General features: G+C 38.0%; 1 pseudogene; it reads right to left on the bottom strand.

The window, feature by feature from the left end:
• Positions 1-4,885, bottom strand: part of LOC115416083 (dual specificity protein phosphatase 3-like) — an 11,306-nt pseudogene extending 6,421 nt beyond the window's left edge.
• Positions 4,886-10,000: the final 5,115 nt, after the last annotated feature.

The raw sequence follows: 10,000 nt of genomic DNA, 5'->3' as shown, positions 1-10,000 counted from the left end.
TAGAAGAATGAAATGTAAGAATAGATTTAAAAAAAACCATACAATTAAAAACAAACAAACAAACAAATAAATACATACATACCAAATAAAAACAACAGAATAAAGATAATACCTTCAAACATCTCACATGGTTTCAAAACCAAAGGGGAAAATCAGTGTCATTTGAACACTGTTCTATTCAGTTCATCATTTCCACATGTTCATTACAACTGACAGATCACACAGGATCTACAAACACACAAAACTAGGAATGTAACGATTATCGGTATAACGATATAACGGCGGTTAAAATCCCAGATGGTTAGTATTAGCGTTTAAATTCTAATTCTCATGATAACTGTGTTTGATTAACGCACTTTTAGAGAAAAAAACCCTATGTACAGATCTGCTTTAATGTCAAATATCTGAGTATAGTCTGAATTTATTATGATTTTAATTTTCTATTCCTAATATTTGAACCAATATTCACTTTTAAAGTCTGTGAAAAGGTTCGTTAAACATCTGTGTGTTATTTATGCAATACATTATATACATTTTTCAAATTGGATTTTATATTTTTGGCGTGTTTTTTGTCCTTTTGTGTTTTTAAAGTAGGTTAAAGTGAAAAAATAATAGACAGATGATATAGATGAGTTGTGCTAAAATAGAACAGATCCCAAACATGGGTATAAAACTCACTTATTAAGATGCTTTTAATGTTTAACAGTTTCATATTCCTATACCTGCTTCTGCACCTGCTTTGAACTGTTTTTCATGTGTTTGGTTTCTGCTTTTTTATCTGCTGGATGTAAAGTGTCTTTGACTTCCATGAAAAGCACTATACAAATAAAATGTATTATTATTATTATTATTATTATTATTATTATTATTATTATTATTATTATAGTAAACATTTGTTTCTATAGTATATAAAGGCAAAATGAAAGGACCTGAAAAACAGACACAAATAGACTCAGACCACTAAGGGTTAATAATGGAATGTTTCTGACACAGAAGGAAGATTGGGACTATTTATTTATTTATTTATTTATTTATTTATTTATTTATTTATTTATTAAATCCAACTTCGTTAAATTCTTTCAGTGTGTGTATCAGTACTTTTTGAACATTTTGAGCACAGTTTCACTAACACCACAATAATAATGAGAACTGTGATAATTTTGGTCACAATAACCATGATGTGAAATTTTCCTATGGTTCCATCCCTACACAGAACATTTAATAACAGACAGAATATTGTTCAAATTGTACTTACTTCTCTTCAGACATTTCAGGTTGTTCATAGTTGTTCAGGTTATTCACATTTTTTGCAAAATTATATTATGTTTTAGTGTAAATACATGAAAACATTGACATTTCCAAACAGAAACATTGGCAGTTGTCATTATTTCTATGTTCTTATGATCGTATCCGACTGGTCTGACCCACTGCAGACTGAACTGGTCTGAATGTGGAACCTGAACTAAAAGGACTGTTCATATCTTAGTGTAATTTTTGCATTTCACAAATTCATCCCAGGGCCGGACTGGACCCTTTGGTGGGCTGGATTTGGACCCCAGGACGCATGTTTGACACTGTGGATAAGTGGATCAACAGGAATTCAACAGTTCCATCAGTCGATGGTTCTGGTTTTTGAGGGTTAACTGAATAAATACAGGGTTCTGCACCTTATGAAATAATGAATTCTTCTCATTTTCCAGTATTTTGTTGATTGTGTCCTCACTTTAGAAGGATTTATTCCACTTTTATGCCATATTTCATGTTATTTTGGATAATTTTTTTCCTCATTTGTCCAGTATTTTGTGATTCTGTCCTCACTTTACACATTTTTGTTCAATTTTATGCCATATTTCAGGTTTTTTTGGATAACTATTTCCAAATTTTTCAAGTATTTTGGTCATTTTATTCTCATTTGACATGTTTTTGTCCATTTCATCCTACAAAGAATCAAGATAAAACTGTATTTTACACCAATTATTGACATGGATTGATAGGAGTAGTGGATTCAGATTCAGATTCAGATTCAGAAAACTTTATTGAGCCCATATGGGCAACTCATTTGCAGCCCACCACAGACATCAGCCTCATCCAAAGTGCAACATGACAAACAAAACAAATCAGTGCACAAATACAGGATCACTGAAAGCAACTTCGAATAAATGCATTTAAATCATCAACAATAAATAATCAATAAATACCAATGCAGACTAAAAGACCCCCAGTGGTTCTGCTAACATTAAAAAAAACAAAATCATATAAAATGACTAAAGTGGCTTCTGTCAGAGTTTTAAAAGTGTTTTGTCTTGTCCTTTGAAGACAGCAGAGGTGTTTCTCTGCGCTCTGCTGTCTTTTTTCTGCCTCTCCACTCTGCTTGGCCTTGCAGTGTTCTCATCTGACTTACTTTACTTTTGGATCTCCTGCTTGTTGAGCTCTCCAACAGCAAATATGGAATTGATCAACTGGTCACTCAGTGCAATTGACATGATTTTTCACCCAGGAAGAACGGCCCTGGGGCCCGCCTGCCCTGACGGAACATTTGCAGCCGGATCCACCATGGACGCTTGGGACAAGCGGAGGGTGGTGCGTCTGTCTGCTCTGTCGGTGGAGGACATCGAAGACATCGACCTATTTGGATTTATGATAGCGGGGACACCTTCTGATTGGTCTTGGAGTTGTCCTGGTCTGTCGCAAAATCAGCGAGGACAGCAGCAACCAAAGAGACCCCGCTGCTGTCGGTGGAAACTGAGAAGCACTTCAGAGCGGTGGGTGGTAATGTGAAGGAATGCCAACGGGCGGTGACACAGTCCGGGGACAGTGTGCAGACCTGGACGGACGGACGGGCTGAGGACTGGTATAAGAAGTTGGATTATGTCGTGGGCCAGACTGCAGAAGGACTGAGAGCCAATGTAGAAGGACTTCATCAATCTGCAGGACTGAAGGAGAAATGAGACGAACTGTGGACAGACCTTTCTGCGCAGATGTAAGAAATGCTGAGGCCAGGTCGAACTAAATGAAGTTATACTCAGTTAAAGCAGGAAAACAAATTTACCCCATGGACTAAATTGTTTTTCCCCTGAGAGCTGAGAAGCAGCAGATTCTTCTCTGATCTACCCCCCCTGCAGTCCAAACATCTTCCATGGTCAGGACAACCAGAGTGAACCACAGCTGTTCAGTGTCAGGACTGCAGTGGAAGCTCCTCTGACCCTAAAATGACTCCATTAAATGCTCAAATCTGTTCAGTTGTTTTCATTTCATTGACTCCAAATGTGTTGGAACACGTTCATCTCTCAGACCAGTTGGTTCAGAATCAGTCTGATCCCAGATCAGTGGACTGGATGTTGTTCACTTCTCCTCCATTCCCGTGTCTGTGTTTTCTCCTCCATCTCTGCTCAGTGCATTTGTCGTAGACGCTCAGCGTCCATGCACTTCAATGGGACTGAGTGGAACTGCTGGAAACTGACTCTAAACTGGACCAGCACTGGATAAATGACACCATGTTGTCCCGCCCCCAGACGCTTGGTGTCTCTGGGGGTGAATGGAGCTGTGGGCGGAGCTCGGCCGGGCTGGACGCCAGGTTTCTAGGTGCTGATTGGAGGATGGGTCCAAAGGCTGAATGCGGTTTGATTGACAGCTGTTTTCAGATCTGCTCCTTCACTGACACAGTTCAGTTTAATACCGTCACACATTCTGCTGGGAAATCACAGAAACCAAATGAACTGTTCATTTACTGACCTGGAAGAAAACACAACCACTGGACGAACTGTTTCAATTTAACAGAATTTCAACATTTTCTTGTTTAGTTGGTACGATAAGGTCACTGAGCATTTTCTTAAAAAGGAACGAAGGATGAATTTATGTTTAAATGACTTGACTTTTTTTTTTAAATGTAAGCGACAATGAGCTTCACGTGTCTGAAAGACCAGCAGCGACACTGGAGTGAACTGATAAGAACTGGTACCAGCTGAAGGCAGACGGACCGACTGCGTCTCTTAACTTGCACACCTTCCACAAATACACAACACACATACACAACACACATACACACATACACAACACACATACACAACACACATACACACATACCACACACACATACACACATACACAACACACATACACACATACACAACACACATACACCCTCCTCACCCCAAACCCCAAATCTTGCATGCTGTCGACCTTTTCCTTTTTTTCATCCTATCCCCGAATTCCTTTCAATCCACGAAAAAATTCCAGCTTGCTGTCCACGTGTGCTGTGTGAAAAACTGTATGATGTCTTATATTTGTGCTTTGCATTATCTTGTTCTTCACTGCAAATTTCAAAGAAAAGGGTTCAGTGGTGGTTGCACCAGTGAGGAGCAGCAGCACCATGGTCCATAATTATTGATCTCAGTTTTGTTTGATGTACTCTGTGCTGTTCAAATGACAATAAAGGCGATTCTGATTCTGATTCTGATTCTGATCGCTCAACAGGATCAGCAGGTATGAAACAGTTTAGATCAGTAGATGCTGACATTTGGGTCAATATGGGTTCATTAATGGGTTAATTCCTTGATTTTTTTTTTTTTTAATCCTGATGTTTGCAGTGCCGTTTCCTGTTGTGTCTATGAGAAATTGTATTTTTTGCAATAATAATAATAATAATAATAATAATAATAATAATAATAATAATGATAATAATAATGATAATAATAATAACAAACAGGTGTCTAAAACAGTGGATCATCCCAAACTAAAGTGGGTCCAGTGGGGTCCAGTGACTCACGCGTTGCCCACGTAGATCCTGGGGTAGACCTGTGGAAGGGCTGGGTGGGCCAGCTGTACAACCCCCCTCATCTGTCAGCAGGTCATTGAGCTGAGCCAGACTGACGTCGAAGTTTGACATGTTGTGTCTGGTGTCTGCAGACAGACAGACAGGCAGGCAGACAGGACAGGCAGTGTGTGACGTCGTCTGGCCGTTTAGCGGGTTTGGACATCGGTGAAATCATGACAGAGATGAGGCAGAGGCAGGAGATGGCGTGGTCCACAATTTTTTCAAATATTTTCAATTTCTCCCTATTTCTAAACAAAGTGCAAATGCTAACAAAGTGCAAAGGCTAAAAAAAGCTCCAGTGCAGACGGAGGGTGGAGCGGCAGCGTCTCTCCAGCAGCAGAAGCACAACTGCTGGAAACTGGCTCCTTTAATTCTGTTCAAGCCCACTGGAGAAAACCACTACAAGTCCACAGGGGGAGTTACTGATCTGCATACATTGTTCAAACTAATGTAAAGCTCCATAAACCCACAACCCATAACCTCTATCAAACCCAAGCTCCAGACCTAAAACTCTAAACCCAAACACCACAGATAAATAAACCCCATAAAACCAGTCAAATCCTCCTCCTGGCTCCCCTCCACATGTCCGTCTTGGTCCAGGCCGGAACCTTCTTAAGGACTGTCGCTCCTGCAGGGACTCTTTTCACTGACGGACCTGGACACAAGGACAGGGTCAGTCCAAACACTAAAACACCGTTCACTAAACCCTTTCAAATCCACTAACGCACAGACACTAAATAATAATAATGATGGGGAGATGAGGCGTTTGGACACATGTCCAAACTGTACTGATACTGTGGGACTGAACACTGACACCTGCTGGACATTCAAAACCCCTACAGGCAACCCAGTGTACAGACCCAAAAGATAGATTTAGTATATACAATAATACAATTTAAGTCATTGTATTTTATATGTATTATTTCATATCTTCATTTAAATTTAAAATATCTTTAATATTTTTAGATACCAGTCAATTAGGGATGTAATGATTACTGGTATAATGATAAACTGTGGTAAAATTGCAGACGGTTAGTATTACTGTTTAAATTCTATTCTCATGATAACTGTGTTTGATTACGCACTTTTAGGCAAAAAAAACACCTATGATCTGCTTTTTATGTCAAATATTTCAGTATACAGGGTGGGGAAGCCAAATGTACACTGAACATTTAGTTGTTTTTTCTCAGCAGACACTACGTCAGTTGTTTTGAACCCAAACATATACTGATGTCATAATCATACCTAACACTATTGTCCATACCTTTTCACAAACTTTTGCCCATATGAGTAATCAGGAAAGCAAACGTCAAAGAGTGTGTGATTTGCTGAATGCACTCGTCACACCAAAGGAGATTTCAAAATAGTTGGAGTGTCCATAAAGACTGTTTATAATGGAAAGAAGAGAATGACTATGAGCAAAACTATTACCAGAAAAGTCTGGAAGATACTATTAAAGAAGAATGGGAGAAGTTGTCACCCCAATATTTGAGGAACACTTGTGCAAGTTTCAGGAAGCGTGTGAAGGCAGTTATTGAGAAAGAAGGAGGACACATAGAATAAAAACATTTTCTATTATGGACATTTTCTTGTGGCAAATAAATTCTCATGACTTTCAATAAACTAATTGGTCATACACTGTCTTTACATCCCTGCCTCAAAATATTGTACATTTTGCTTCCCCACCCTGTAGTTTGAATTCATTACGATTTTAATTTTCTATACTTAATATTTGGAACCAATATTCACTTTTAAAGTCTTTGAAAAGGTTTGTTAAGCATCTGTGTGTTATTTATGCAATAAATTATATACATTTTTCAAATTGGATTTGATCTTTTTTTGTGTTTTCTGTCCTTTTATGTTTTTATAGTAGGTTAAAGTGAAAAAAACAATAGACAGATGATATAAATGAACTTGTGCTGAAAAAAAGGATACCAAACCAAACATGGGTATAGTAAACATTTGTTTCTATAGTATATAAAGGCCAAATCAAAAGGACTGAAAAACAGACAGAATAGACTCAGACCACTAAGGGTTAATATGTGAATGTTTCTGCCAAGAGAAAGTGCATTGTGACTATTATTTTATTTGGTTTTGTTGTTTTGTTTTGTTTTTGTTTTTTTTCAAAATACACCTTGGTTCAATTCTTTCAGTGTGTGTATCAGTACTTTTTGAACATTTGAGCACAATTTCAACAATACTGTGATAATAATGATAACCGTGATAATTTTGGTCACAATGACTGTGATATGAAATTGTCATATGGTTCCATCCCTACAGTCAATAAATAATGTGAACATGGATCATAACAGGAAAATTTAAGTGAACATGTTGTGAATGAGGATGCTTGTGGACTGGGATTTATTTATTTATTTATTTATTATTTATTTATTTTTACAAATTTTTATCCAAAAAAATAAGTTTTTTCCAATATTTTGAGCTTGATGGTTAAAAATGAAGTAAAGACTAAATTAGTAGGAATTGATTATCAGTAAAGCAGGTGTGAGTCAGTAGTATAATGGCTGTGTATCTGAGTTGGTCCTGGTGGATCTGGACTTTCTCATGCCTGGCCCTAGAATACCTCAGCATCGAGGAGGCGCTTTAGTTTAAAGAGGAAAGTTCTGTCCAACAAATGCCACATTTAACCTGCAGAAGAGAATATGAAGAGTAAACGAAGAGTCACTTTGAAATGAGTTTGAATTCAGACAGATCCAGTGGAAACTCTGACAGGAAGAGGATGAAACTACAAGGACATTCAAACAAATGCCTTCTTTTCCCAGATCAGATCCAGATGCTCCCACACGGCTCAAACCTTTCTTTTGGTTTGAGGCTGCTCCATAGTTCTGGATGAATTTGACGATGAACCACAAAGATCAGAGGTTCTTTTGTCACATTCATCCCGTTGACAGATGGGCTTCCTTAGAAACACAGTTTGGCGCCTCAGTGTCAGTTCCAAACACTTCCTGTATCGGTCACATGACTTTCTTAAAGCGATACGCGCACCCACACGAGGTTTTGCTCGATGAGCTCGACGCATGCGCCCACGTATCGGTGTTGCCGGACCCATCACTACCAAACAAAGTTAAACTTAGTGGTGGGAAAGTGAAGCCTCATGAAGCACTGAGGCTTTCCAAACAAATGTGCTGAAACAGATTCAAAGCTTCAAGCCTTCAGTGACGGTGACATCTGGTGGACAACTGAAGCTATGGCAACGTCTGAAGAGCACGACCGAAGCACTGACGCTGTTTCAACCCCACGTCAGCGATAAAAGTTCAGAACAGACTGCATGGGCATTCAAGTGTTCGGTTCATTCAGACCTAATAAGGATTCCATCATCTCTACACACAAGTCCAACTACAATCTGTTTGAAAAGGAAAAAAATAACAATATGCAGACGCTCTCACCCATACTCTGAAACACATTCCAGATGAACCCAAAGAGTCAATCTAAATCAGGGCTGTCAAACTCATTTTCTTTCGAGGGCCACATTCAGCCCAATTTAATCTGCAGTGGGCCAGACCAGAAAAATAATAGCATGATAACCAATAAATAATGACAACTCCAAATTGTTTTAGCACAAAAAAAATAACATTCAGTTAAGCCAGTATTTACATTCACAAACTATCCAAACAAAAGGATGTGAATAACCTGTAAAAAATGAATTTTTTAAAGAAATATAAGTACAATTTTTATCAATATTCTGCCTCAACTTATCATTTATACATATGCATTACAGATCCGATCTACAAAGGCACAAAACTATTAGTCACAGGCAGAATATTGTTAAAATTGCACTTAATTTACTTCAGACATTTTAGGTTATTCACATATTATTGTTAAAGGATAGTTTGTTAATGTAAACATTTTCATAATTTAATGTTTTTTGCACTAAATCAAAGAGGAAAAAAATGGTGTAGTCATTATTTATATATTATTATGATATTATTTTTGAGTTTGATGCCCTAACTTGCACTTTGTTAATTCATCCCATGGGCCGGATTGGGACCTTTGCCGGGCCAGTTTTGGCCCCTGGGCCACATGTTTGACACCTGTGATCTAAATGATATGAAGGGTTAAATGTAAGCTTTATTTAAATAATAATAAGCTTTATTTAAAAACTAGGGCTGGGCAAGTTAACGCGTTATTACTGCATTAACGCATTCATTAAATAACGCGAAAATTTTTAAAAATCTCCTGTTAATGCCATTTTGTTCTAACTCCTATTCTTCTGCTTGTGTGCGTGTAGCGATTAGCTGCAGACAGACGACAGGTTTACCAAGAAAAGCCCAAAACTTGTGTCCAAATCTGTTCCTGTAGACTCACTGTAAAACTGACACATACAAACAAAACATGTCTGAGTTCTGTTCACTGCCTTAGTACATTTACATGGCATTATACATTTAAATGAATGGAAAAAAGACTGCTAGCTTGATGCTAACTTGAATGGGAAAATCCATAGACATGCTAATGATTAGCATTTACAGATTAATTTAAGATTTACAACGTCTTTTTATCCAGCAACAAAGGTTCACATCAGAGATATTTGATACTATTCATTCTGACAACAACTGAACAGAAAATACTCACAGGCAAACGTTTACCTGTCCATACAAACAGAGTGAAAGAAACGTGTCTGTTAGTTCCTTCTTATGTCCGAACTGACTACGGGAACACCGCAAGGACAAAACATACGTTAGTGACACTTATTCTGACCACTAGAGGGCCCCCTTTGTTTACTTTGAACAACTGAACATCACATATTATTAGTTATTAGTATTAGTACTGATTAGTGGGACTAAGACTCCTGTCAATCACTCCCAGCTGTAAATAAACCTGTGTGGACATAAACATGTGTAACAGTAGCGGTCTGTTCCATGGACATTTTCATTTGAAATGTCTTCAGATGGTGGGGGGGGGGGGGGGGAGCACTGACATGTGCAATTATTTTTATCACCAGAGTACTTCAGTCTGAAATATCACTGAAAGGAAATACACGCTGTTGATGACGGCAGAGCCCCTCCATATACAGGGTGGGGAAGCAAAATGTACAATATTTTGAGGCAGGGATTGAAAGACAGTGTATGACCAATTAGTTTATTGAAAGTCATGAGAATTTATTTGTCACAAGAAAATGTCCATAATTGAAAATGTTTTTATTCTATGTGTCCTCCTTCTTTCTCATAATTG

Source organism: Sphaeramia orbicularis, unplaced genomic scaffold (assembly GCF_902148855.1).
Source record: "Sphaeramia orbicularis unplaced genomic scaffold, fSphaOr1.1, whole genome shotgun sequence".
NCBI lineage: Eukaryota > Metazoa > Chordata > Actinopteri > Kurtiformes > Apogonidae > Sphaeramia > Sphaeramia orbicularis.
This window is presented reverse-complemented; position numbering and strand designations above follow the sequence as displayed.